Below are 27,715 nucleotides of genomic sequence, written 5' to 3'. Positions count from 1 at the left end.
ATCAGAGCGTGTCGACAAGGAGGCGGGGGGTGGTGGGGGGGGTTACGCCATACGCGTTGGGAAGGCGGATTGTGGGTAATTCTACAGGCTGTCCCCTTGGCTGAGATCTGAAATGTTTCTGAACGATTTTTTTGTTTCGTGCTCCCCTTTCACAATGGCCACCAAAACCTGAATTTTACCGGCATACTGTGCCGTGGAAATGGGATAGAAATCGAGACTCTTGATTTGAACTCATTAAAAAAAATTCCCCCCCCCCAAAAAAATCGAATTGTGATTGAATTCTTATGCTAACAATCCATACAAGACTTGCTCCATTCCCCAACATAGAACGCTTGTCTCTCACTTCCACATAGTTCCTAGTGAGTAAATGTACAACCTTCCTATTAGAAAGGGCTTGGCAGACATCTTGTAACATGTTCAGTTGTTTCAATATGCTTTGCCGCAATCTTTTGGCATGTTGACGTCAAGGAACTACCGTACGTTGAAGTTAGTTGAGGAGCTTCATTTCGACAAAGTCATACTTTGCTCACATGTTGTGGGCATCGTGAGACGAGCCACCCCTGCAAATTTGGCAGCTTCCAATTTCATATCAGAAAACGAAGTTCAGACCAGTTTGACATCTGACCAAGACCTAGCGTTGAGAGCCAACGTTGCTAACCCAAAGCTTTTGTTTTCACGTGGGGAAATTTCGAATAACCGTTCGAACCTCTGATCGGCCAATTTCTTCTCGTCAGCCCCTCCCATCAGGTTACCGCCGATGTGTCCCAACTATTTACCCCCACACCCATGAGTTTGCCTGGAGCGATTTCCCTTCTGTCAAGTGTGCCAAGCTGTCATTGTGTTCATTGAGTTGATCTTCTAGTGTCGCGGTCGCAGAAGGAGGGCGGACCCCAAATGCCAACTCCTTCCTGGCAGACAGTGAAAGAAGCTCTCTGTTTTCACAAAGAAAAAAAAAAACACTCAGGAGGTCAGCACCAGCGGCAAGGAATGACATACCAGCAGGAACACAATGCTCCCAAAAACGGCGATAATAGGCTTAGGGGGGTGTTCCATCTGCTCGTCGCCTCAGGTTCGCGACCTGTGTGATGTTGTTTTTGGACTCGCTCTCTCTCTTTTATCCTGCATACGGAATCCATTCGAAAACATCTCGCCAGGCTTCAATCGCTGACCTCTAAGTAAGTTCCTTGTTGTTTCCTTTCTGAAGTTCGAGTGGGAAATAAGCCTGAACGGACACCGGGATGAAGTGAACACAAAGACGGCAAATGAGACCAGGTCAAGCCAATCGTTGAGGAAAATCTCAGGTCTTGCTCAGGTGGTAGAGTAAACCCAAACCTACAAATATCTTGTTGTACTGTCCAAATGACTACTTTCCTATTGGCCTCTCAGGGTTTTGTCACCGTATTGTGTAAAACGTTTGTGAAGCAAACATGTCCCAACATGACAGTGATGCCAAACCCTTGGGAGGGTTCCTTGTCACCAGATGTCGCCATATGCTGCCGACCGGTCCCGCAGTGCCTTGCGGACGATTAACCGGGTGCGGAGGCTAAACCGCTGCAAAACGCAAAAAAAGCTATTATCTGATTTGCTGAGGTGGGATAAACTCGTCATGTGGGGTCTAATCACTCCGTTGGCACTCTCGGGTTGTTTCTCGCGGCAGCGGTCAAGAAAGGAGCGCTAGCCCACCCCCCCCAATCCGAAATGTCACGACTCGCCTTTTTGTCTCAACTTCCACGTCCCTGCCATGCTCTGGTCTGCTCGGCTGCGTTTCCCTCATGACCCCCCCCCATGCGACGCCCTCAAGGTGCCGAGCGTGTCGACACGAATCGCAGCGCCAGAGCGGCAAACACAAACAAAGCGCCCGCCGAGCGACCACTCGCGTCTCGGTTTGTTTGTGTGCATGAAATTGGGATTGCGATTGTTTAGGCTTTCACTTCGCTCGCTGATAAAGTCTTACCGTGAAGGAGGCGGGTGTTTATTTCTGTGCTTTCCTGCCGTGCAAACCTGAAATCTCCCCGGCGCGGATCACAAAGCGCAGCGGTCTTCTTTAGCTTATTCTTTCTGCTGCTCATTGCTCTGTGAGAATTCACCATTAACCTTCCCGTCGGCGGGGAGGGGGAGGATTGGGGGGGGGGGGGGGTCTTGTAACTTTTTCGAAGGTGACAATACTGGGTGTGTTACAGGATTTCACACCCAACTACTTTTTAGAAGTTCCATCCAATTTTGCCGACTGTCATGGGGCATTGCATTTTGGTGTGGCTAAATGATGATTTTTAAAAAATATTTTTTTTACTTAGGATTATGCATACTCTATTTCTGTGGAAGGTTTTTCTATGGCTGCTTCATCCTCCACCCATCGGACATTCTAATTTGGACTGGTGACATTTTCGACTGTGTTCGGCTCGGTGGTGCGAGCTGCGGCATTTCCTAATGACCATGTTTACTGATTTATGGGGTGTGGGGGGGTGCTGAAAAAAAAATCACACAGTAGAGGTAGTCGTAGGATGACTGAAATTTCCCTCGACCCATTTCCTCTTTTTGATCCTTGCTGTCATCTTTAAGGAACTATGTTGAATCGAGTTGAGGAACTTCACTTGTACAAAAATTATGCTTTGCTGCCATCTTGTGGCCACTAGAGGCAATTATTATTTTGGGACGGAACCAGATAAGGACAGCAAAGCACTACTTTTTTTATGAGAAACGGTTATCGTCTGATTATATTAAGCTCCTCCCCTTGGTTCGACATAGTTCTGATTTTGGGAACGCACGCTCCCGACCCTCGCGCAGTTCACAACTTCCCCGATACTCTGCGTTAATTTAGCTTAATCTGCGGGAGAGTCTGGGCAAAAGATGAAGCTGATTGCTCACCAGAGACCTTCATTTATTTTCAGAGGTTGGGGAGTCAATTAGAAAACTTAAATGGGCAAAGTTTTACAAAGTTAGCGTGTTGATTGCACAGGCTTTCTGTTGCTTTGCGACGAGTTTCCTGGGCAGTGTAATCACCTCCCTAATATGCGCAGCCTTTTATTCTGACACTCGCATTAATCAAGTGGTGCCGCTGAGCGAGAGCGGATGATTGCGACAATAAGTGGTGCGTGTCATCCAAACAGCCATTAAGTGTTTGGACACTACACCTTCATTACGGGGCCGATCGGGCCGCCGCGCTGTTTGACGTGAATTTCTCCCTCCCCCGTTGATCGTACGCATTCTGGAAATGTCAAGCGGGTCATACGTGGTGTGTCCAAAAAAAGTCAGAAAGGACAATTTTGCTCTTTCGGTATGAACCAAGCAATCGAGCGGCGTGGCTACAAAGAGAACCTGCCCTATTTGGCCAGTCCTGGAACTTTTCTGACACACCTCAGAAAAATTAGAATGCGGACATAAAAACTGCCGGCAGCAGAAACATGGCAGATTAAACTCGTCTGTCTGCCTGAAAATTGTCCGGACAGGGAGACTAACGGCCGCTCCGCGGGCTGACGGCAGCCATTCCGTCAGAGAAGATTGAGGAGGCATTGCGGAGATGGTCCACATCGTCCATAAATCATGTTGACAATTGACTTGAAATGCAAGTCTGCCATAAACAGCCGATGTAGGACACCCCCCCATTCCCCCCCCCCCCCTTCCACCAATACCCGCCAGCAGACTCCAATAAAATGACAACCCGATGCATCGTGCACGACCTGCGATGCAACCTACGCTTTTCAATGAAAGCGATAAAGGGGATTTTTTATTTTTTTTCCGCCCAAGTTACATTTTTGTCTGTGTTCCTTCCACCGCGATACGCCGCTTATCCCCGCAAACAGCCCCCCGTTTTGTTTGACGACTTGATGAGTAAATCTCTCTTTTATTTTCCACACCTGCGCTATCTGACAATATGCCTTTACAAAATGTTTGCCTTTGCACAGATCATAACGCTCCCCCGTTGATGGTGAGAGCTATTCATTGTTAAACAATGCGCCGCTACCTCGGAAGTTTACTATCAGGCCACGGACCAATCGCAACTCGGCGCACATTCGGTACCAGACTGACGACAAAATCATTTCTAGAGACTGAAAGAAGTTTCATTCGGAAAATAAGGCGCAAGCCAAACCACTTGAAGCGCTAAATAACTTACAACATCCAATTTGTGTAATCTAAAGATTTGGCCTTTTTTTTTTTTAGGACTCAAATTGACAAAAGTGCCTTCGGGCTCGCATGATAATGACCAAACCCAGATGAGCCGTGACTTTTACAACGCAAGCCCGAAGGCCACAAATGGGCTAACCGCCGTGTCTGTGTACAAATGATTAAAAGTCAATTTTGCATCATCGGGCCTTCTTTTTCATAAAGTTCAGCGTGCCTGTTTTGTCTTAACAGGACAGCGCAGACGCGTTGATGAGTGATGCTTCGCATCAGCGGGGCATCCGAGCTTCCGGCAGCTCAGCATGTGGCGTTTTGTGTGCGGCTTCCGCCAGATGTTGACTCCAGCGCCGCGCGGATGACAAACTTTGACAAATCTGCCATCTAACACTCGGCGGGGTTTCACTTTGCTACGTTTGCACGCGCCGCCCCTGCTTCGCATGCGCCACCCTCTGCGCGCGTCAACGCCAACCACTTTCGGAGGCCATCAAAAAAGTCCTTGCCTCGTTTTCTAATCAAAAATTGTATTCATAGGTTAGTCAGAACGAAATACGCAAATGAATGTGACAACTATTGCGCAACTTTTGATGATTTGGATTTTCTGCCGGCCAGATCTGCATTCAAAACTCACGACAGCTCCATATTTTAAGAAACATTCTTTCGACATGTCTCCGGGCCAACTTGAATGAATAAGCAGGAAGTGAATCAATCCCAATTAAGTCAGCGGCGGTGGTCCCAGTGTCCCTTTCTGGATGTAATTACTTCATGTAATAGACAGAGCCACCGCGTGCGTCACTGATTGCTTTTTTTTTTTTTTCCAAACCAGTCGTGAACCATTTGGCGAGTTTGCAGTCCGTTGCGGCAGCTGCTTCATTCAAATGGAAACTTACAAATGCGCAGTGAGCCTTTGAGGAGTTCGTAGCCACTTGATCAAAATAGGGAGAAAAAAAAAATAATAAAAACAAGGGGCTGTGTACGTTTGGGTCTGTTTGGTGGAGGCCAAACACAAAGTATCAAAACGTCTCGAACCTCACAAAAGCACTCGCGTGACCTTTTCAAACGTCTTTCGAGCACTCCGCTGTTATTTTTTTTGATTCATGTGCTAGAGTTGCAACATGAGGCCGGTGGTAAGTTGATCCATCCTCAGCCTTCAAAGCTTCCATACAAAGCTCACACAAAAAAAAAAAAAAAAACACCACACCGCTTCATCATTGTGCCCGACAAAGCCCCCCCTAGCCTGTTTCATTCGCCATCACCATGACGACGTGCGCGACACCACGCCGCGGTGTACAAAAAACAAAAGAAGCATCAAAGTAAACCGACGCAACAGGAGTTTCATGACAGGTGTGCGGTCGACGCCCACCTCCAGTTTGCCGGTTCACCTGGAGCGCCGCCTTGACTATTGAGTTACAATTGGTCTGAAACTCAAATCGTCCTTCCCAATTAAAACGACTGGAAATGCCATTAATGTGTTCCAGCTCACCGAGAAAAACGGCACGGGACAAAATCGTGCTTTATAACTGTCAACATACACGTGGTAGTAACGCTTCACGCAATCTGTTGTCAAATTTTAACATAAAGAAAACAACATGGAGAATTTGCAAATTCTCTTTGTGGGAAGAAGAAGCCCTCGAAGGCAAAAGTTCATCAAACAGCAAAGGCGCTTGTGCACCCACTCCGATTCTGAATTTCAAATCGGTGCGGCAAGTAAAGTTGAAGATGTTTTGGATCAAAACATTTTTAACTTTACCGTGCGTCCTTCCATTTTGAGGATTTTGGAATCGTGAGGCGGACGTGCTAATCGTTCTCATTGAAAAGATTCAGAATAGTTTCTAAACGCCAAACCAGGTCTGATAATTTTTTTTTTAAGTAGTCAATCTTCTCACCATGTAAACCGGGTCTAAACCACCTAGCTTATTCGCACTTGAGCCTGATCCCAAATAATTAGCGAGCGGAAGAAAAGCGAAAATGTGGAATCCGCGTGACGCTGGTTGACGAGTGCGCTGACCTCGCGTGGCTTTACGAAACTCCTGTTTAGTATTCAGCGCGGAGCTTCGGGGGGAAAAGTGTTGATGCAACAACAGCATCTCTGGGCACAAGTGAGTCCGGCACGGTGGTGGTGGGGGGGTCAGTTGGGGGCAGGTGGGGGTGGGTTGTGTGCGGGGGTCACATCGCTGCCTCATGAATCGGCTGCACAATGAAATCTTTCTCCTCCGCGGCGGCGGACTTGGCAGAGCTGCCCGGTGCTTCGGAGGGTGCAAAATAGAAATTCTGCGGCACCCCCCCCTCACTCGCCGTGGTTACTGAGCTCCTGACCGCCTACCAACCCACCGCCCCCCCCCCCCCCCCGCCCCCCATCAACCCACGAATAAATTCTCCATCACTTTCTCACACTGCTGAGGCTCATCTTGGGACAACATCAGCAAAAACAAGACGGTGTTACCTTCTTAGAAGTGGATGCTCAAACTTCTTTTCTTCTTGTTTCTCTCTCCCCCCCCCCCCCAAAAAAAACAATCTTGGAAAAACAAACCAACAGAACCTCCGTCTTCTCTCATCGCTCCTCAAACGTGAGGTGAGGTAAATTTCGAGGGGGGGTGTAGAGACTTCCTCTCGCCGCCTCGCCTCCGCCTGCACTGACTGCCTTCCCGGCGCTCCTCATCCTCCTACTGCCCTCGCCCGCCCTCCTCCCCCCCCCCGGCCCCCCCCCCCACCTCCTCCCGTAACCCTGCTGCTGCTGCTGCTTTGCCTCATGAATGTTTTGACACGCCAATTGAATCTGAAAGGCAGCAAATTAACCTGTAGGATTGGGAATTCACTCAGCCCCCCCCCCCACTTTTCGAGATTCTTAAGGCTCTCCCTCACCGCCACATCACCGAGAACCCCGTCGAGAGGTGCGATGGCTTTCGGCGAGGTGCTCGATTGCTTTAGCGGGCCGTGCAAAACCGGGCATGACAAAATGAACAAACATGAGCATTAAACAGAAATATGTTTGATGAATAAGTAAATGTTTGCTACCGGCCGGCCCTCCTCTGATCAATCATTTATCCATCGCAAATGAGTCGAGCTGCTGAACAAATTGAATCATTAGGCGTCGACTCACTCTTCGCCAAGCTCGGAAAGAGAAGCGCAAATATGGTCGGGGCGAGTTATGCAAGTCTCGTTTGTAAACAGATCTTGATTGGCTCATTGAAATATGCATTCCGATGCTCACGATAGCTTTTACGTCTGTCGGAAGTTGTCCGTACGAGCCCTGGACTTCAATCATGACACCCGGAAACTGACCAAGCATTGACGAGCCCGTGATAAATAAGATCTGACACTTCCCAAGTGATCATCACATTTCGACACCAAACTATTTTGACGCCGTGCTCCGGCTTGGCAAAATCCGTCAGCTTTTCGGGTATGCGAAGGCCCTCAACAAAGCGCCGATTTCCATTCCTGTTCTCCGACTCCAAACGATGTTCGAGTCGGCGTCGACAAAGAAAGCTCATGCTCCCGCAAAGGTAGCAGCGAGCTTCTTAGTGGCGCGCATCCAGCGTCTTATGTTCCGCCGCACTGTTTCCGTTGTTCTGGAGAAAGCTCCTTGGAGTCGCGCCGGGGACGTGATAGCAATGCGCCATTAGCTTCCGGGCTGTGCGCCAACGCCATTTAGCAACGCCGCACAGGTAAAAATGGAGGCAGTTTTCTTTTTTCCCCCCCTCCAACAAAGAATGTTTGGACAATGGAAATGAAAGGAAATGGCATCGGAATTGAACTGAACCAAACAACTCGGATGGAATGTATGCTAACAGCTAATACGGAATGTATGCTAACGGCTAATACGGAATGTATGCTAACAGCTAAGACGGAATGTATGCTAATGGTGATTTTTGGAGGAAACTGAACTAGCCAGAGAAAAGCATTGGGGAGAAAATAGCCACAGTGGGGCTCCGTGTACAATATTCACTTTTAAAAAATGACATTATTCTTTCTTATCTCATCTCGTTCAGCCTGCAACCCAGCTTTTAAACTGACAGCCCCTGTCATCCACGCCTTGCCGTAAAAGTCTCTCACCTTCTCTCGAGTCCTAAGGGCATGATGTTAGAATGTTGCGGATCGATTGTCCGTGTTCCCGTGTTGATTTTAATGTGCCGGCCGGCAGATGCGCCGCACCAGGAATGAAAACTAATTCAGAGCACAGAAGAATCCGATAATCTCTTGAAAGCGGGCTTCCATTGTACCCGATGTTGCCGGCAATCAACTCGAATCACCACAGCGATCGATATGCACAAAACGGGACCATTGACAATCAAGCCTCGTGGCGGTCTATTTATTTATTCCTTAAAATGTTGTTCGACAAAAATATAACTCGTGTGAAATGTCGCCGTGGAAATCAACACAACTGGAGGACATTGATGGGATTATGTTAACAAGGCGGCCATCTGCATGCTGGCAAACCTTCTTTCTCACTTGACAGCAATCCAAATGGATCACGAAACTGATTTTTTTCTTTTCCTCCAGAAGCTTTGTGGCTTGAGTACCTTTCACGCAGCCAGCTAGCTGGTGAGACATTGATTTCTGGGCTTTAGCCTCAGGAGATGAGACACTTTGCATGTTCGACCGCCAGGAGCTATAAATCACATCGATCAGCTGCCATAATAAGGCCATGCTGATACCCCCCGCCCCCTCCTTGACCCCCCCCCCCCATCCCAGGCTTCAGAAAACAATTACAGACAAAGAAGAAGCGTCAAGGAGGCCAAATGGTAGACGCGCCAATACAATCGTTGATATTTTAGTCTTTTTCATTCATACGAAGCGTATGCTAATCTCCTGCTAGCATGCTACACGTTAGCACTGATCCTGTCATGATGATGTTTTCGGTCTGGCCAGCAGGTGGCATGAGCGGACTTCGGTACGCACCTGCTCCCAATCTGTAATTTGTAAACTCTGTATTTAAGGTCTCTTCTGCTATGCACCTGTGTCGGAGTATTGTTTCTGGCATTGCTATTCTCGCTGCTCATGGACTATTTGGCTAGTGACCTCGTCGTGTTTCGCGTTTTGCACTCTCGGTACCCCGCTTTTTGTAAGTACGATTTTGGTTTTGCGATTTGGCTTTTCGCTCGCGTGTATTTTGATACATTGTTTTAGTTTGTATTGGCGGTCTTTAATTTTCTCCCTTGCCTTTTGTGCAAGCGCTTTTTGTTATTTGTTTATGTTCTCTCTGGTCCTTGTTTTGACGGGCGCTTTATGTTGCGTCTTTGTCGGTGCGGTTATTAGCATTAAAACCTATTTTTGTTACGGAGACCTTATTTACGTCTACGTTTTTGGGATCCAGACTTAACTCGGCTTGTCATATGTCACCATATGAATTATGTATGGTCCTCATGAGTCATTTTGATGACATTTCAATGTACAGCAGACATAAATCTGGAGAGTTACGCTTGGATCGCACCAAGTTTGACCAAGTTTGTCCGATGGGTGTCCAAAGTCTGTCAAAGGTGTCAATGTCGGATGCATGATTTATGTTGTTTGCGACCATTTTCTCGGGCATCTATTTTTAACAATTACTAAATATTCCGTATGTTCCTCTTGTCCTGCTCACTTTTGATGAATAATTTGGGCTGCTGCCGAAGCGAAATGTTGAGAAAACTTCACCGCGGGGCCGCCGAGCCTCCAAGGAGGAGCGGTTTTGATCCTGACTGGCTTCTACAGCTAATCTATCTCCAAAGCCGAACGTGCAATTGCATGTCAGTCAGCGGGCCAGTGGAGTGGATTGTCTCATAGTTGCTCGGTAAAAGACGCGTGAGTGCGTGCGCCCCAGGTGGGCTCCGAGCGGGAGGAAGTGCAACGAATCCCACGTGGACCAATGAGAAAAAAAAAAAAAAACAATCTAAAGCTGTATTGAAATGATTGCGTCAGTCGCACGAGAAAGATGAGACAGATACGACAAGTTCCTGCGTTTGGCAAATCCAACTTTCCGATGATGAATCGCATCGCAAAGAATCGTGTTTCCTTTATTTCCCGCCAGAAAAACAGATTTTCCCGGGAGTTCGTTAAGCACGGCTACCGTACATATTGCGATTCAGCTTGACATCACATCATAAAGCAACGCCGCGTAATGGATTTTCCAAAGAAGTCTTATAATATATATATATATTTATGTTTATGGCTATAATGTATTTATTTAAAGGGAAAAACATTAATTTTTTGATGCATTGTTCATCTGCTTCAAGTCAAGACACCCCAATATGGGTCAAAGGGCTACTGAGCAAACCTTTGAGGCTCTTAATTTTACAGTTGGGTCAAAAAGAACCAAATATGGTCAAAGGTCATTCATTGAATCCCAAAAGCTGGGTCAAAATCGATATAAAGCGACATCCCTTTCCGGGATGAGTGGAACAGCCTCTAGGAATTGATCATTTATCATGTTGGCGGCGGTGGCCCGCAGTCAGATAAAAACCGAACAACAACGGGAAAACAGCGCTGGGTCTGATCGGCGCCATGTTCCTCTTCCCGTTTTCTGTATCAACACCCAAGCCAAACACCCCCCAGCAACCCCTCTCGGTCGCCCCCCCCCCCCCACCCCCGCTTACCCCGTCTACCTCCTGCTAGCCTCCAGTTGTCATATGGATGTTGGGAGCCAACAGGATTTTGAAGGCGAAGTCGGTGGTTGTGTTGAGCTCCTCCTGGGATTACCCAGCTTGGCTTTTTGGCTCCACTTGAGACGGCGCTCTGGAGAGCTTCTGGCTTTTACGTTGCGTGCGTATATGCGTGTGTTTGTGCATCTGCCACTTCCTCCCAGGGGGGGATGCGTTGAGCACAGTCTTTAGCCTCTTTCCAGTGCCATAACAAGAGCCACTTGGGACAATTTGATCACATGTAATCATTTTTGATGTTTTTACGTCAATTGTTAGCACGTGAGAAACGCTGTTTTGGAGATCTTCCGATTTCTCAACTCTCGCGCTTGGTTTAACCACACCAAGTAGGCAACGAGTCTATTTTCCTGCCTCACCATCTCGCACCTGGATTTTGGTCTGTTTTACTGCCACTTCTCCTTTCATTTTCCCCTGCCCTGCTCTCCTAAGGTGCTTCCAGACTGTGTAGAGATTTCAAAGAAGTAGAGAGAGTGTTTGTGGAGGAAGAAACTTATCGCGTTTGCAATAACCGCATTTGGCATCATAAATATTAAGCAACTTTAATATTTACGACGATTGTCCACGGATGGTTTTTCAGATTGGATCAGCGGGAGAACGTGCTCAAATTTAGCCCGATTTTCTGTTTTGTGACACAATCCCATCCAGGATTTATCATCGTAAATACAGAACCGGTTTCAACACGATGGTTGACGCAGGGCAGATAAAGGGATGGGGAAATCATTCTTACAGAAGAAAACAGACAATAATCGCTCAGGCTAATCTTCGAGATTCACGATCGCTGGCCATCATGTTTGGTTCTCATCGGGGTAGTCGGCATAAAAGTGCGGGGTGATCCGAGTGTTTCAAAGAAAAGTCACGCTCGCCGTCGATCTTTGATTTGAAGTTAGCTCATCGCGAAGAAAGCAGCGTTCTAACGAGCCAGAATAAAAAAAGCTGACGATGCCACATCTCGGGCATCGATATTTGGCGTAATTATATCCTGAGAGGAATTTCTGTGTTGTTGTTGTTTTTTTTTTCCAGGGCAGAAAGACAAGAGAAATGTTTTTATTTCTTCCCCATCCGCGGCTGTAATTATTCGTAAACTCCTTCTCACGCCTCCTACCCCGTGGCAGAAGATTGACGGGAAAATAAAGATTGTTGTTGTGACGCCGGGCGCGCTCCTCGCGCAATTAGAATCAAATGGCAGCCGTGTAAGAAGAAGCAAAAGGAGGCGCTAATTGAAAACATAAAAAGATCCCTCAATTAAGTCTGGAGGCGAGCGAGCATGCAGCGGTGAATTATTTGCATTGTTAGGCGGCGGGAAAAATGGCCGAATCGCCCGTAAGACAAACACAACCACCTCGGCGGGGAGTCACACCCAACAACATCAAAAGCCTCTATCAATTGGCACTAATTCACCCACAGCAGCTGCTTTGAAGGAGACAGAAGCATTTTTTCTCCTCTCCTTTCGTAATTTACAGCAGTTCCCAGAGGTCTTAATAGCACGTCTGTGGCATACTTTCGTCAAAATACCCCAAGGATCAACAATGGGGAAATTGGCTTGTTCTAGGGGTGGAACTGTCTCTTCCAATGAGCCAGCCCGGCGCTGGAATAGTTTCGGATTCAAAACAAAATTTTTTGGGGGGTTTGTTTGTTTTTTTCAGCAGGTTGGTTCATTTTTATTTTTTTTGAAAATGCTTTAAAAAAAAGGTTTTAGTATTATTTTAAAAAAATCTAATACTAAAACTAATGGAGTATTTGTCTCGTGAAAATTAAAAAATATATATATTTATAAGGTGTGGCTTTGCTTATTTTTAATTTTTTTAAAAAGCATTTTCGTTTGGAATTTATTCCATGACCCAAAAAAAAAAACATTTGGTTCATTTTTGTGAACTACAATAATCTGGACGACCAAAGTGCTTGCTAATTCCTCTCATTTGTTCATTTGTACTTACAAAAAGCAAAGCCCAGCCGGAGAGAAAAGCAAAGCGAGCAGCCAAGACCACGAGCACCCAACCAACAACTTCACGGCAATCGGGTAAGCATCATTCATGACAACGGTGATTCCCAACCAGTTTGCATGAACCCTTTCAGGGACAGCGGTTACTACAGTGCACAGCTTATCCGTTTATCAGGTTACAGGTTATCATTATTTGTTATGAAACGGTTAAAACCGCTTTTCATCATGTCCTTTTTCCGATTGCCGGGCCCTGAAATGAAACTCCTGAAATAAAAGGAGATGAATGGAAAGCCATGGGAGACAGACACCAAAAGTAATAAGAGCATTCAACAACAACAAAAAAACAACACAAGTCAGAGAATGTCACAGTCGTACTTCCACGAAACAACAACAATTTATTTCCCGCCTTTAAAAAGTGACATTTTTATAAAGTGTCCCCTTTAAATTGCTGCGGCTACCGGAGGAGAACCTTCTCGTGATTTATCAGGCAACACGTCAAGATTACAATCCGGGGGGAGGGGGGGGGGAGCAATCTGCCTCCGTCTTCCGAGAAGCAGGAAGTCGCTCACCTGTGGAAAGAAACAAAAATGACACGTGTCGGCGTCACACGACTCCCGTTTTGTAAGTCTGTGGAAAAAAAAAATGCACATTTTCCTCAACAAATGCTGAACTCTTTAGTTTAGCGTATCCAAAGTCGATTCTCATTCTCGAGTCTCGTTCACATGCAAACGACAAGCAATGAAGACCTCTGCGGCACATGCCTTTCTGTGACTCTTCCGGTACCTCTGGTGCAACCCGCCGACGACATTCTAAGCTTAGAGAAAACTTCCTATTGAGATCACTTGCTAGGAGTCGACTTGGGATTCATGCTGTGAACTTTGCTATTCATCTCCATGTTGTCAAACGTACTGAACGGTTAAAAGGTCAGAGGTCGCATAAAGTTCAGCTGTTCAGGGTAGAATTGTACATTTTAAATTCCTCCTGTAATCTCACCGAAACGACTTTTTGTGGGTAGTTCGTGAGTTAAAAGTGACTTTTCACAAGCTCGTATACAAGTCGTTGTCCGTTTGGAACACCTGCGCACGTGGATTTCGGCGTCTTCGTAACCCGAACAAATGCATGAAAGAAGACAGACTTTTGACGGCACGCGCCAAGTGGACCCAGGAGCTTGTTTATCGGACAATAAGAAGAAAAATCGGCTTTGAGTGCTTTTTTTTTTTTTTCAAAGTAGCATCAAATCCATTAGCGCATGTTGTTGTGTGTTTGAAAAATGGAACAGAAGTCCATTTGCACAGGTTGGATTGCTTTTGAAATGCAAATAAAGTCAATTTGCGTACATTGTGGTGTATTTCAATTCAAAATCAATCCAGCCATGCGTGTTATGCTGCGATGGTTCTGAACCCTTTTCGGGGACAGCGGTTACTACAGTGGGCAGCTTATCATGTTATCGGGTTACAGGTTATCATTATTGGCGCATGAAAGTTTTAAGATGGAGTGGAGAAGACATCAGACATATGTTTTTTGTCTCTTAAAAATACGTATAATCAATATGCGTGTCAAAGTGCCTTTCAATTGGACACCTTTTCATGTGTGCCTTTCAAATGGATCGCACTCCATTTGCACGTTTTTTTTTCTAGTGCTTTAATAAGCGACTAACTCCATTCGGGTTGTTCCGGTGTCTTTTAAATGGAATAAAAATCGAGCCACTCAACTTGCAGTGCTTTCGTTTGCAAGAATAAAATACGGCTGTTCTTGTTGCGATACCCCCGACAAAGAAAATCCAAGACTGAGTCTGCGTAAGTCTTGCATGTACAAGAAGCAGACGACGACCGGGAAATGACCACCACCCCAAAAAAAAATAAATCATCTCGGACAAAAGCGTAGAAGATGTTCATCCGCTGCTGCTGTCAGTGCGTCACGCCTGCCAAACGTCAGCCCGGCGGAAGAAAGCCGACTCAATCCGTTTACGACGTGACGATATCTCTTAAAATGGCAGCTCGCGGGCGGGCGTGCTGTGAATTTGCAGCCGTCAATGTATTTTTATAACATTACAACTTTTTTTTTTCCACTTTTATATCGATTTTTGGAGCAGCAATGTCGTGATTCCGTTTATGACCAACAGGTGGCACTGTAGGGCTCCGAATTCTGTTCTTTGGTGTCCCCGCTGTTTTGCATTGTGGGGTCTCCAGTCTACCCTCACTCTGGTCTTCCAACTCGGGCGCTCAGCGTATTTTGGCACTTGGACTGCCTCCGAGTGGACTTTGCTGACTTGCTCGCCGAATCTCAGAAGCTTGGCAGGCGGGGAGGACGACGGGGCTCTCTGGCACAGCGGCGCAGCTGAGCGCTCGGAGGTCTGCGCCCGAGATTATCCCAGTCCAAACGTCTCTCGCGTTTGTGTCAACAAATCCCAACAGGGAGGGAGGAAGGAGCGCAGGCGGCGCATTTCTCCGGCTAAAGCCTTTTCTTCGCTTCGCCTGCCATTGGAGACACATGAAAGCTCGGTTTGGCATCCTCACCTGCTCCTCCCTTCCTCTTCTCGTTTTTCTTCCATCCTCGCGCCCACTTCACTGCCCAAGGAGTTGCTTTCGTCCCGCCGCAAAATGTGTAGCATGAAAGCTTTTAGTGTTCCAGTCAAAAGTTTGGAAACACCTCATCAACCTACCAACCCACAAACAATCTAAGCTAACAGCAGTGCCGCATTTTTTCGCTTGCTAGCTAGCGGTAACAATTGTAGTGATCATCGTCGAGCGTTGAGAGTCTTTTGAAGAGATAAAACACAATCAAGGCTCCGGTTGGAGGGGGAATTGAAAGTGTTCAACTCCATTTACCGTCTTTGCAACCGACTTGCGCTCCACCGCGAGACCTCTCTGAAGTGCGTGATGAGCGAGTGAAATAATTATCAGCGTTCCTTTTGAGACTGCATTGTGTCCCCCGTCGGAGAGGCTGACTTGCTGTCTAGTCTGCTTGATAACAACACTCATTGTTGTCACTTGTGCGCGTTTGTTTGGCCTCTTGAGCTGGAGACACGGGATTAATTCTTTGGTGAGCAGGCCCTCGCTGACTTTTAACAGGTGGAGGGGTGGGGGGGCGCAATCATCTCAGCCGTGACCGAGGGGATGAGAGCCTCTGGTTGCCACGTTGCATTTCACTTTCTGCTTCGCACATCAACCAACCAGCGTGAGAGTAATCAGCCTCGATACTTCAGTGGATGTTTTGATACCTCACAATACACAACTACATGTTACTGCAACTTATCGAGCAGTTGTTGCCATCCTATTTGTGCGTTCGTTAGACTGCCCCCTGGTGGCCAATGTGAAGAAGCCCGAAATCATGACGCACTTTGTCCACAGCACAGAACGTAGTTTAAAAATGCAGCTTGAAAACTTGATGCTTGAAAATGGAGAGCGATTGTTATTTTGTTGTGACACAGCGCACACGTGACATCACTCCGACAGATGGGAATGCAAATTGTAAAGTCCCAGAGTGCTTCACCTCAGGTTGTATACACTCTCGTCCTCCTTTCTTATATGTTCTATCATGTACAGTCGTTTGCTCTGCGTCTTTATCTATTATTTGTCATTTATCAGTTTGGTTTCATGTACACGCATGAGGGGGAAAAAAGAAAATTTCTCATTTGACTGTCCTTCCCACACACTCGAACACAAAGTTAAGATATCACCCCAGCGTCTCATCACACTGAATCTATCCATCCATTTATTTATTTTTCCTCACCGTGCGGTCAAAAGGATGAAATCAATAGCGCAGTGAAAGCCTCTCTCCGGAACCTTCTTTAATTGTCCCCATGCAGGAAAAGAGCACATTCATGGTGCTGTCAAGATGAGTGCAGTGTAAATACAGCCAGACATCACCTCACACTCCAGAATTTATTAGCCTTGCAAACGTACTCGCCAGTGCACTCCATCAAGTTTTTTCTTTCCGGCGAGGGCTTTTTTTAGTGGACCTAAAACCGGCTCCCAAGGAACAGCGGTGTTAGCGACGACAGTATTTTAAAATGACATGTCTCCTAATCAGGCCCGCAGGAGCGCACGGGCTGCTGTTCTTGTTGTTGTGCTGTTCTAACATACTATGCTAAAATGCCATAAATGGGCTAACGGAACTAGCATCAATGTTGTGATCATACTCTTGCAAAGCGTATATTTGACCTTTGACCTTTTAGCTTTGACCGTGTCTTGCGTTTCTTTTGTTCGGGAACGTTGATCATCCTAGCTGATGACTTGATTGTGCCGCTGGCTGAGAATCCTTGCGTCGGGTATATTTATTATGTTATGTTAATTAGCCTCGCAGTGATGTCACAATTTGGCCACAATTTGGCGCAATTGAGAAGGGCGCACTCAACAGACACGTTTTCAAAAGACTTGATGATCATGAAACATGAAACATGAAAGATTAATTGTCCATTTAAGGTCACATTAAAGGGAAATAGCTCAGTTAGCATTTCAGCTCAGTTAGCATACCAGCGCACACGTTCCGAATGAGAGTGAAGGTATGTCCGCGAGGCACTAAAACTTTGAAACTCATCTCAAGAGAGCTCATTTCACCTGGAGTGGCTCTCTTTTGAGAAGACGGAGGGCCTTCAAGAAAGGTGGGCGATGCCTAACGAGATGCAGTCGTAACGAGCTGAGGTCACGCCCGCGCCGGGGTGGAAGTCGTTAGCCTCGAGAGCGTCTCTCAGCATCTCTGCCGAGTGTTTGTCGAGATGGAAAGGAAATGTTTCTATAATTTCAGGGCTGCAAGATGCCAGCGGGTTCGCCGGCTTATAACACATCCACAATAGATTGTCGTGGACCTCCAACGCCATTGGTTCTTTAATTTGGAATCCAACTTTGGGAGGTGAGCAGGTTCATTTTTGACACGAGCAGCACCTGACAATCAGCCACGATACCTGCAAAGTGGATTAGCTATTGATGAGTCACGTCATCATTTGTGCGTTGTGCGCGTCCGAAAAGGATGGGCTTCTCGTGCATACATTTATTGACTGAGTGCATTTTGTTCCCTTGCAGAAGGAAGTGAAGTCCAAAAAGGATGCAGCGTTCCCTGGCTTTGCCCCAGCGGGACCAAATTGGGTGACAAAGTCATTCTGGTAAGTCCGAGCAATTTCCTCAGACACCCCTATCCAAGTCATTTTGTCGCTCTGGTCTTGTTTTATTGAAAGGCTGAGTGCTTGCGCCTTGATTTGAAAGCAAACGAGAACGATGTAATGCTAAAAAAAAATGAATAAATAAATAAATACTCCAATCATGAAGGCCGAAACAAAAAAACTGCACTTTTATGTATTTTTCAAAAAGGCACCAGACTTTTTGGTTTTGGACTTATTGACATTATTGGGGACAGGAAGATGCTTACATAGTGTTAGCCTGTCTATGGCGTTTTGCATTGCAATTAAGCATGAAGCTAGCGGACTTTTGTTATTAAATGGGTTGATTAAACGTTTTGCTGTTTCAGTACAAAATTTTTAAATCTCTTTTGTGTGGGGGTCAGTTTTACGATAACCTTCAACTGTGAGTACCTAGAATTTATCACAATTTGTAAAGGCAAAAATGTTTGCGAAAGCTGTAGTCAAAAGTAAAGATGATAAGCTCATCAGCACTGGAGCAGCCCAAATCCTCAAATCAACTTCAAACCGTCAGAAATCAAGCAATAAATGTAAGCTTTGCTTGCCCTGAGTTCCACTCTGTTGTAAGGTGTTCCACAGGGTTCAATTTGGGGCCCCTGTTGTTTTCAATGTATTTGCTAGCCCTGGGTTCCATCTTAAGGAAATACAGTATTTCCTTTCCCTGCTACGCGGAGTAGCCAATTCCTCATGTGAACATCGAAATGTGTTGAACATTAGCATGTGGTTGTTAGCATGTCAAGTCTGAGCGGCTCGGAACACATTTTGGCGGCGGCGATATTGATCATCAACTTCATCATCGGGATTTTGTATGCTTGCGTGTGTCTCGTCACCTCAGTAATGAAGCAAGGTGGCAGATAATGGTTTTATTATCCTTGTGTGGCCAGGTGCCTCTTTAGCCGCCATATGTGTCATAATGTCTTGATTGCGGCAGTTAGCCAGGAGGCAGCGCAAATGGCCAGCGCCCGCATCTCGCCATTATCACCGTGGTGGTGAAACAGAAAAAAAAAGCCCTGTGGCGATGAGACAAAAGCGTATTTAAGCACAAAATGGGCCAACCGGGCAAATGCGACTGAAAAGTCGCCTTCCTGGACGGACGTAAGTACACCATTAGGCGACGCCGCCGCTTTCATCTCTTACTTCAAGACGCAAGAGAAGATAATGAGCGCTCGGATTGGCCGTTGCACGCTCTCGGGGCCTTCCATTAGTACCGCTGCCTGCAGCACTCTGTCGATGACACCTCTTCATCCGGCTGCCGCCACAAAGGCGACGGTTCCACATGAACAAAAAAAAAAAAAAGAAAAAGAATTGACTCTTCAACAACAAAAGCTGCAAAACTGAAATTGTAAGAAAATATGACTCAAGATGAGTGCTTGAAAAACCGCCATCAGCACACAGAAGAGAACACGTGCTGTCCAAACTTGTTTGCAACAAAAATTTCAAGATCAGATGATTCTTGTTGAAGATCTTGACAGTTCAAGCGCCACACTTGACATTAAATGACACCAATTACAAACATGAAAAAAAGAAAGCTGTTCATCTTTTCTTCATCTTAAGCCCCCCGTCCATCATGTGACCCAACGAGACTCCAGAAGTAGATTCGTCCGTACAAAAAATTTTCCCTTGCCTTTTTCCCATCACATGTCATTAACTCTGAAGGATCCCTCCTAGCCGCATCTTCCCCCCCCAAAGTCTCATTGCGCAGCGGACTTTCATCACCTCTGACATCTTTTCCATATTTCAGTCTAATTGCTCCCACCTGCGTTAGCCACACCGTTCGCACAAGTCGCCGGCTGTGCTTTGATGCCGCTGTGTAGTTATTTGAAGTGCTAATGCTAATTTGGCACATTGCACTAATGAACGCGGAGAAGATTAGCACCAGCGCATCGAGCTAAGCCGATTCCTTCAGACGACGCCCCGCTGACAAAATCTCTCACCTGGAAAGATGAAATCAAAAATGTGTCCGCTGGGAAAGTTCACCCGAAAATCTAATGTGACACGTTGAGCTTTTTTGGGCAACTTGCGATCGCGCTTTCAAGTCAACTTTGGCTCAACCTGTCCTCACTAAAATTTCAACTTGGCCAGTGAACTTCCAAACGTGATCCGGTCTGCTTCATTTGCCTTCCAGATTAACATCCTGGCGACCTAAAATGGGACATGTTGACAAAAAGGGGACTTGACGCAAACATTGTAATGTGCATGCCAGGCCACTAGTTGATGATGACATTATAAAGACGCTTGTAGTTTGAGGAAAACTGTCGTCAGTTAGATCGTCTCGCCAGAGATATGGTAGTTAGTTGAACCACTTTGACACACGCTCCTATGGTGTTCCACAGGGTTCCGTTTTGGGGCCCCGGCTGTATATTCATTGTAGGTGGCTTTCATCTCCCACATTGTCACTTAATGCATTTTGTAGATGCGTTCGAATGTCGCGTGGAAATATAATGAGCCCATTTGCAGTTAGAGCAGCTGTGCCACGGCTACACGGCGGGTAAACGACGGCAGCGACATGTTATGCTCACGAGGACGTTTGCGTCTTTTGTTTTATTCAGCCATGGCGTTGCTGAGGTTGAGAAGCCTTCAGTGCGCTTGGGAGACAACAATGAAGATGAAGAGCAGGCCAACGATGGGAGGAGGATGATGAGGAGGAGGAAGAGTGAGCAGCGGGCCGCCTCTCAAGAGCCGCGGGTGCCTTTATTTTTAAACCCACCACTCGATTGTTTGCTAACGTCGAGATGGAGTTAGAGATGCAGCGTCTCGTGGGACATTTACATGCAATTCATGAGAAAGTGAGAGACCTGCCTGACTTTCAGCCACTCTCATTTATTGATTGTACACGTAATGAGGAGCGTGGCCTATTCATGAATCTAATTGTTTTCATTATTAGACCCAACGCCTCATCAGTTTGCACATGCAATAGATTTGCCCTCACGACTCAGTTCATTTAAAATGCTTTCATGAATATGCCACACTCCAATTTATTTCTGTTTTCATTAATATGCCAACCTGGAATTAATTTGTTTTCATTCATAGGCCACGCGTTTTGGACACCTGATGAGGAGCGTGGCCGATCACTTAATTTGAATGCTTTCATCGAAATGCCACGCTTCAATGAAATTACGTTTTCCTGAATATGCCAAGCCCTTCATCCGATGGGAAGGGTGACCGACTGAACTTGACCTAGAAGAAGTCATTTATTCGATTTATAGCGAGAGAATGTGGACAGTTTGGAGCAACGTATGACTTAGTAATGGATTGCTAACATCACTGGCAAGAATGAGGTTATCGTCATTTAGATTCGCAGCTGGCCGACCTTAGCCCACGCCTCCTTTTAAAGCGATCTTAAAGGGGAAGTCAACCCCCCAAATTTCTTGACAGTTATATGTGTCTCGACTACTCTAAACATGGCATTCTGATTAATATTGCGTCTGTGGAATGTTGCGCAGCAAAATCCACCCGACATCTCTGGGCGGCGGCCATTTTGCCATTTTTTTTGTCATCTGAAAATGACATCACAGTGGCTCAGGTAACAAACCAATCACAGCATATCAGTTTTTTTAAGCTGAGCCTTGAGCAACTGTGATGTCATTTTCAGTCGACAGCAAGTGGCAAGATGGCCGCCCCCTAAGATGGACAAAAAAGTGGATTTTATTGCTTAACTCATATTCCACAAACACAATTAATCAGAATGCCGTGTTCAGACTCGTAGTGCTGCGTAGAACTTATTAATGTAAAGAAAATGAAGGTGTTGACTTCCCCTTTAAGGTTTTCCACCACTTTCCAACGCACCATTTTTGGAAGCCTAAAAGGTTTATGTTTATGTTTGATTATGTTTGAATGTTCAGCGATGAAATCGTCAGCGTGACCTCCTCCGTCGCCCTCATCTTCCACTTTTTTTTTTCCCAAAAGCTTCCATCTCGAGATGCGTCCTTATTCGTCCAACGCCGCCGAAGCAAATCAAACTCCCAGCAGCGCAACAAAGCGGCGGGATCAGCACCTTTGTGTTGGCACCACCCCCCATTTTCAACAAGGGGCGGCGCCAAGTCAGCTCAAGGGGTAGACGGTGCATTCAGCGGCGATAATGAAAGCTGTGGTGCTCGCTCCACCAAAAAAATAAATAAAAAGAAGCTGCAAACGTATTCCGCCCCCTCCGCGATTGGGATGAGCGAGGATGAAACGCTCCAGAAATGGCTGTCGGGGCCCAATGTTTACTCCGTGAATTATTGCTGGAGGAGACGCGCTCGAAGAAGCAGAAGCCACCCAAGCAATCCAAGCCATCACGATGGAAATCTTCGCCTTCATGCATAATCTCCACCTCATCCCGGGGGGGGTGGGGGTGAAGCGCTTTCAATATTGCATTGATGAGGCCGCGCAAATCTCTTCTAAATTGTTTATTACAAACAAAACATGGCTGCTACTCACCTCATCATACCACGTACAATTTGTTAACGTTGTGGCTACTCTAATAAACTACTACTGGCTACTCTTAAAAAAAAAAAAAAAAAAAAAAAACATTTAATGTGTTTGTATCGCTTGATCACAAAAATGACAAATATCCTCGTCAGTGTTTGGCATTAGCGTGCCTGCTGTGGATTTTTTTTTTTTTTTTTTTTGGGGACCTCTCCTGAAAGCAAACATTAAAAATACACTGCACATATACTTCGTCTTTGTCTCACATTCAAGTGAGGAAAAAGCACAGTGGCGTGCATATTTTAACGCGGCTGTGGGAGGATCTGAACAAGTGGAAGAGGCGCGTCGAGCACGTAGAAACTGAATACAAATTCAAGCAGATGATTTTTTTCCTTTTCGCTCGTCCTCATAAGTGAGCGGGTCCATGCCACGGCACTTCCGGACCGACAAGCGTTCGCACTCATCATCATCATCATCATCATCATCGTCATTCATCTTTAATCAAGCTAACATGCTAACGTGTTTAGGTTATGGGGGGAAAAAAACCACAGGAGCGCAAGAAGGCTGCAGCTCAGGTTCGAACCAGGGGATCACTCAACTGTGAGGCAGATTTATCAACCACTGGTCCAACGTGCTGCCCTCAACTGACCTTGGAGTAAGGGAGCAAGGAACAGGAAGTGGATGAGATGAGGAGAGCTCCACCAAGTGGCCAGGAAGGATTATGACAGCGGTGATGAAACAGGGGGGGACACGATTGAAAAAAAACACAAAAAAAACCATTTGAAGATATGGGTACTTGTGTACGCTGCTGATACCAAGCCACTAATAATAGATGTCGCTATACTGCGGCAGTTTGACTCATCATCTGCGCCAGGCCACAAAATGGCTGCTTAGGCGCCAAACATTAGTGCGTTCCGTCTCATTGGGCGCTCGGTGAGAACATTTGCCAGCCCAAGGTTAATGAACTCTGGATCACTTGTGCGTCTTCATAAAGCCTTCGCCATGCATGTTACAGCATCCCCCCCCCCGATGACATTTCAAAGGCTGGTTGATGAATCGCATGCACATTCCAGCACCTTGAAACAAAAGTGTCAGCCGACGTCTTAGAATAGCCTGGAAGGAAGAAGCGCAATACGCTTTTCATCGCATCATGGCGGAGGAGGAGGAAGCTGTAACGGCAATAATAATAATAATAATAATAATAAAGACTTGGAAGAGAGCACTTGAACCCAGAAGGTAACATTAATCCGTTTATTTTCGGGTGCTTGCTGCTTAGCGCTCGTGCCCTGAGAACATGTTGAAAATATATTTTGTTGTTGTTGTTGTTGTTTTTGTGTCTTATATATATACAAGCAGCCCACGAGGTATACTCAGCAGAAAAAGAATCTTGAAACCAGGCGCTAGAATCAATCATAATAATAATAATAATTTTTATCCATTTGTGTTCATATTGTATTTAATTGAAAGATGTTTGTTGTTTTTTTTTCTATTTCTCCTTTCTTCTTTCTACATACATTCTTGCTGCTGGAGGCTGTAAATTTCCCCTTGTGGGACGAATAAAGGATATCTAATCTTATCTTATCTTAGAACCGGTGATTTTGAAGCAAAAAAAAAAAAAGAGAATATTAGTGAGGCTTAAAAAAGAGTTAAAATTTGAATGTAGAATAAAGCCTTTCATGTGTTCATCACTGATGTTGATTCGAAGGAGCGAAAAGATGTAAAAAAAAAAAAAAAAACAGAGCTCTGACTTGAGGCTACAAACGACCTCACATGAAGCAAGAGGACACTTTTTGATGATGAAACTTTTTCTTTGTTGTACCACACAAAGCCAAGCAGCTCGGGTTCTTACGCAATAAATTCTGGGAACATTTCACACAAAAACTCACTTGAACTCTGCCAAATCCTTCAAAAGTGTGCGTTTTTCACGTTCCACATCTGTGAGTTTTTAATCAGTGACTTTTTATGTATCTCCAGATATTTGGATAGCAATTTTGCCTGAAAGATAAAAGGGGCCTTAAAGGCAAATCCCGTCCCTTTAAAGCGACGAGGGTAGCGTTGCCGGGAGCTGAGGTGGCTGTTGAGGTCATGAACAGTTGACCTTCGTAGCCTCTTATCTTGTTTCTAGTGTATGTCCAACTCGATCGCTCACACACGCACACACACACAAAAAAAAGGTTCTGGATGTCGGTGGTTAAAAAAAAACACAATAAAAAAAACATGGCCTTCCACACGGCTTGCTATTGACGCCCCCCCCCCACCCCCAAACACCCCCCGCCAACGTCATCCGTCTTGAGGAGACATCTTTCACTCGTGTCGGCCTTGAAACTTTTTCAGGCGGGATGCTGTCCTTTATTTATTTATTTTTTGGGGGGGGGGCCGCCTTTTGCCTTCGCCACCTGATTTATGAACACAGACGAGCTTGGCACAGAGCAAACATTTATCGCGTTTCGATGACAGGCACTCAGGCGCTGGCTTGCAGCAAAATACGTCACGGGTGATGGAAAAACTCTGCTCCGTAACGCGCACATGACTTCCACTGGGAAACGTTCTTATTTTCACAAAAGAATTCTCGTAAGCACAAAAACAACAAATCCGTCCAGTCTCTGTTGTGCTTTATTTTTCCTTCAGTGGGCCCCACAAAAAATAATTATGCAGCCAGTCACAATCCTGGCTTTGTGCTTTGAGTTTGAAATGTATGTTTTTTGTTCTATTCACCCACACGTGTTTTTTTTTTTAATGTGGCGATGTCAACTCCCAGCATGCACTTGTGTTTCGCACCAGCAACACCTTTTGTTGTCATGTCATGTGACATGACTGCACGTTAGCATAATAGCATCCTGGTGTGTTCAGAGAGCCCCGACGACTGAGCGCCAAGCTAATGCACGCTTGGAAAGATATTTTTTACACTTGTTGGAAAGATATTTTTGCACTTGTTGTTTTCGGAAAGCGGCAAGATTGAGTGAGAACAGACTTCGCTGTACGTGATGTCTTCCTAATTGCTCATTGTGCTCCGATTGCAAATTAATGTCATAGACCCGAGCGAACGCTTCCACCGTCAAAACGCAATACCAGTACCCATAAGGCTGAGTGGCTGTCGGATTGATTGATTACCGGCGTAAATGCCGAAAGGTTGAGTCTCTCACCTTGCGACATTTCACACCTTTTCCTTGGGAAAAGTTTTCTTTTGGAACGCAAGCAAAAGGGAAACAAAAGTGGTGAAATGAGTAAAAGGAGAGGAAATGTCAGGGGAAGCACGAGGATACAGTATGCGACACGAGGGCAGGAAGCCCCAGGAAAGAAGAAGAGATATTCATCCAACACCTGCCACCCCGTCAAAAAAAACAAGAGGAAAAGTCACCGTTGCGAGGCGTCAGAAGCCAGCAACACCCTCCATTCCACATTTCCACCCCAACCATCCATCCATCACATCTTCATCTGCTTAAATGACGAATATTAGTGCCGTACTGATGAGCTGAGAGAGGGGCGTTGAGATGTCTCAACGAACAGTTTATCCATCTGTCTGCCTCATACTACCCCCTCATGGCCAAGGTTGAGATAACACAAGAAGCAACTGATGTCAACTGATGTCGTAAGTGTTACTTTCCATATTATGGTTTAAAAAAAAAAAATTCTGGAAAGGCTGGAACGGATTATGTCACTTGACTTACGCCACTCCTTTTACATTTCGCAACTGACTCAAAGTATTCCAACTTTAGAATTTTCTGAAAGTTAACAGACAGTTTACATTCCCCAAATTCCTTAATCCCTATTTTCCCGTGTCACCATCCCCGAATCCATTTCACGGGCCCCACAAGCTACACAGATCTCCGGGGGACCCCAAAACCTAGTTTGAAGCACCCTGAGCTAGATGATGTGTCTCATGTCTGCAAGCTGTTAACCCCCCCCCCCCCCCCCCCCCCCCAGTTGCCGTGACGACCGGCCAGCATGCGTATCCTGCTCGGACATGTCACAACACATCATTTGCTTTCACGGCTGACTAGCTAAGTGAAAGTGAGTGTCGTGTGATCATAAACACACACACACACCCACACACACCCACACACACACACGCGCACGCACAGTGTCCGTGGGGTACTGCATGCTGGGTAATGAATAGTTTATTACCCCGTGGAACTTCGCCCCCGCCTCATCAACACAAGAGGTGTGTGGAAAAAAAAAGCTCCTTGAAAAGCTGGATATTTAACTCCATTGATGTGCTTGTTGGACACTTTCATCGACGACTTTCCGCCGATGCCTGTGCTCGCCTTCCCTCTAGCGGCGGAAAGAAGATCTACAAGTGTGAGAAAGTGCAAAGGGGAAGCATGAAAGGTGAAAGAAAGTTGTTCTCTAGTCTTGTCTTGCAATGTTTATGAGCATGTGTCTCATTAAATGAAAAATTGTTCAGAACACAAACTTTTACGTAACATGGCTTTTGTTTCACTCTAATGTCACGATGTATTTATTCTTTTTTGTTTAGTTGATACTATTGTTATTGCATTTATTGTTCAGTTTATTACCGTTATTTTTATATTATTAGGATTATTACGACTATTACACTTTCAAAGTGTGGCGTACGCTTGTTGCTGACGTCGCCGTGACGCAGGACGCAGTTTTGCTTTTTGAACGCGAGAGGGCGACACAGCGCTTCTGTCAAGCTTCAACTTGATGTTGGTTGACAAAGCTCACGGTGAAGTTGGCACGGGGATCGACTGGTTAACACGCCGCCTCACAGTGCAGAGGTAAACGCTTCGATTACGGCTCCGGCCTTCCTGTGTGGAGTTTGCATGTTCTCCTCGTCCCTGTCTGGGTTTTCTCTGAATTTCCTTCCTGATTTCAAATACATCCGTGGCAGGTTAATGGAGGGCTGAAATGATCATGAACAGTAGAATCAGGTGTGCTGGAGGAGGAAGGGACCTAAAACAGGCATGATATGGCTCTCGAGGAACCACAGTTCCCTATCACTCCCCTACTCAATGTGTGAGCACGCAACCCGTTTTAAAGCAGTTTCATTTAAAAAAAATCTTATTCCATTAATATGATTAGTTTTCATGAACGATGACAACATTGGTGTAGATGCCCCGCTGCAGGTTGTGATCAGAAAGATCCTGGTAGTCGACCGCAAGGCCATGAGCTCTTTGGAACCTTCTTACAATGGCCAGAGTGTCCTCGGAACTTGGAATAGTTTGTGGACGCATTCAGCATGAGCTGTTATTTATCCAATGTTGTGCACACCAGTTGGATAATAGTGATGAAGCAATGAAAATTGCACACAAAAACCACACAAAAAAAATTGCGGTCATGACTTCTTTTGAGAGAGAAATCCTTGTCCTTTCATGCAGCGCTCTTGTACGTTTCCATAGCAACTCAGCAGGTTGGACACCCAAGAAAGCAGAAGGAGCGCATGCGCCGACCCACAACGTCGAAATTGAATTATACACGCACCGACCGAGCACACACGCGCTTAATGATCGGATTCGGATGAAT

At 45.9% G+C, this 27,715-nt stretch overlaps 1 protein-coding gene and 1 long non-coding RNA gene across 3 annotated transcripts in view; one reads left to right on the top strand and one right to left on the bottom strand.

Moving 5' to 3' along the window:
* Positions 1 to 6,782, bottom strand: part of LOC127593300 (cadherin-20-like) — a 29,712-nt gene extending 22,930 nt beyond the window's left edge. Inside the window, exon 1 of the mRNA XM_052054648.1 lies at positions 6,560 to 6,782. The gene's annotated coding sequence lies outside the window, so the exon portion shown is untranslated. The remainder of the gene's footprint in view (positions 1 to 6,559) is intronic.
* Positions 1 to 21,285, top strand: part of LOC127593327 (uncharacterized) — a 41,656-nt gene extending 20,371 nt beyond the window's left edge. For both annotated transcript variants that reach the window (XR_007960373.1, XR_007960372.1), the window contains 3 exons: positions 17,437 to 17,541; positions 17,712 to 17,791; positions 20,374 to 21,285. This is a non-coding gene — a long non-coding RNA (uncharacterized LOC127593327). The remainder of the gene's footprint in view (positions 1 to 17,436; positions 17,542 to 17,711; positions 17,792 to 20,373) is intronic.
* Positions 21,286 to 27,715: the final 6,430 nt, after the last annotated feature.

Source organism: Hippocampus zosterae, chromosome 20 (genome assembly GCF_025434085.1).
Source record: "Hippocampus zosterae strain Florida chromosome 20, ASM2543408v3, whole genome shotgun sequence".
In the NCBI taxonomy this organism is placed as follows: domain Eukaryota; kingdom Metazoa; phylum Chordata; class Actinopteri; order Syngnathiformes; family Syngnathidae; genus Hippocampus; species Hippocampus zosterae.
Note: the sequence above shows the minus strand (reverse complement) of the source record. Positions and strands in the feature narration are given on the sequence as shown.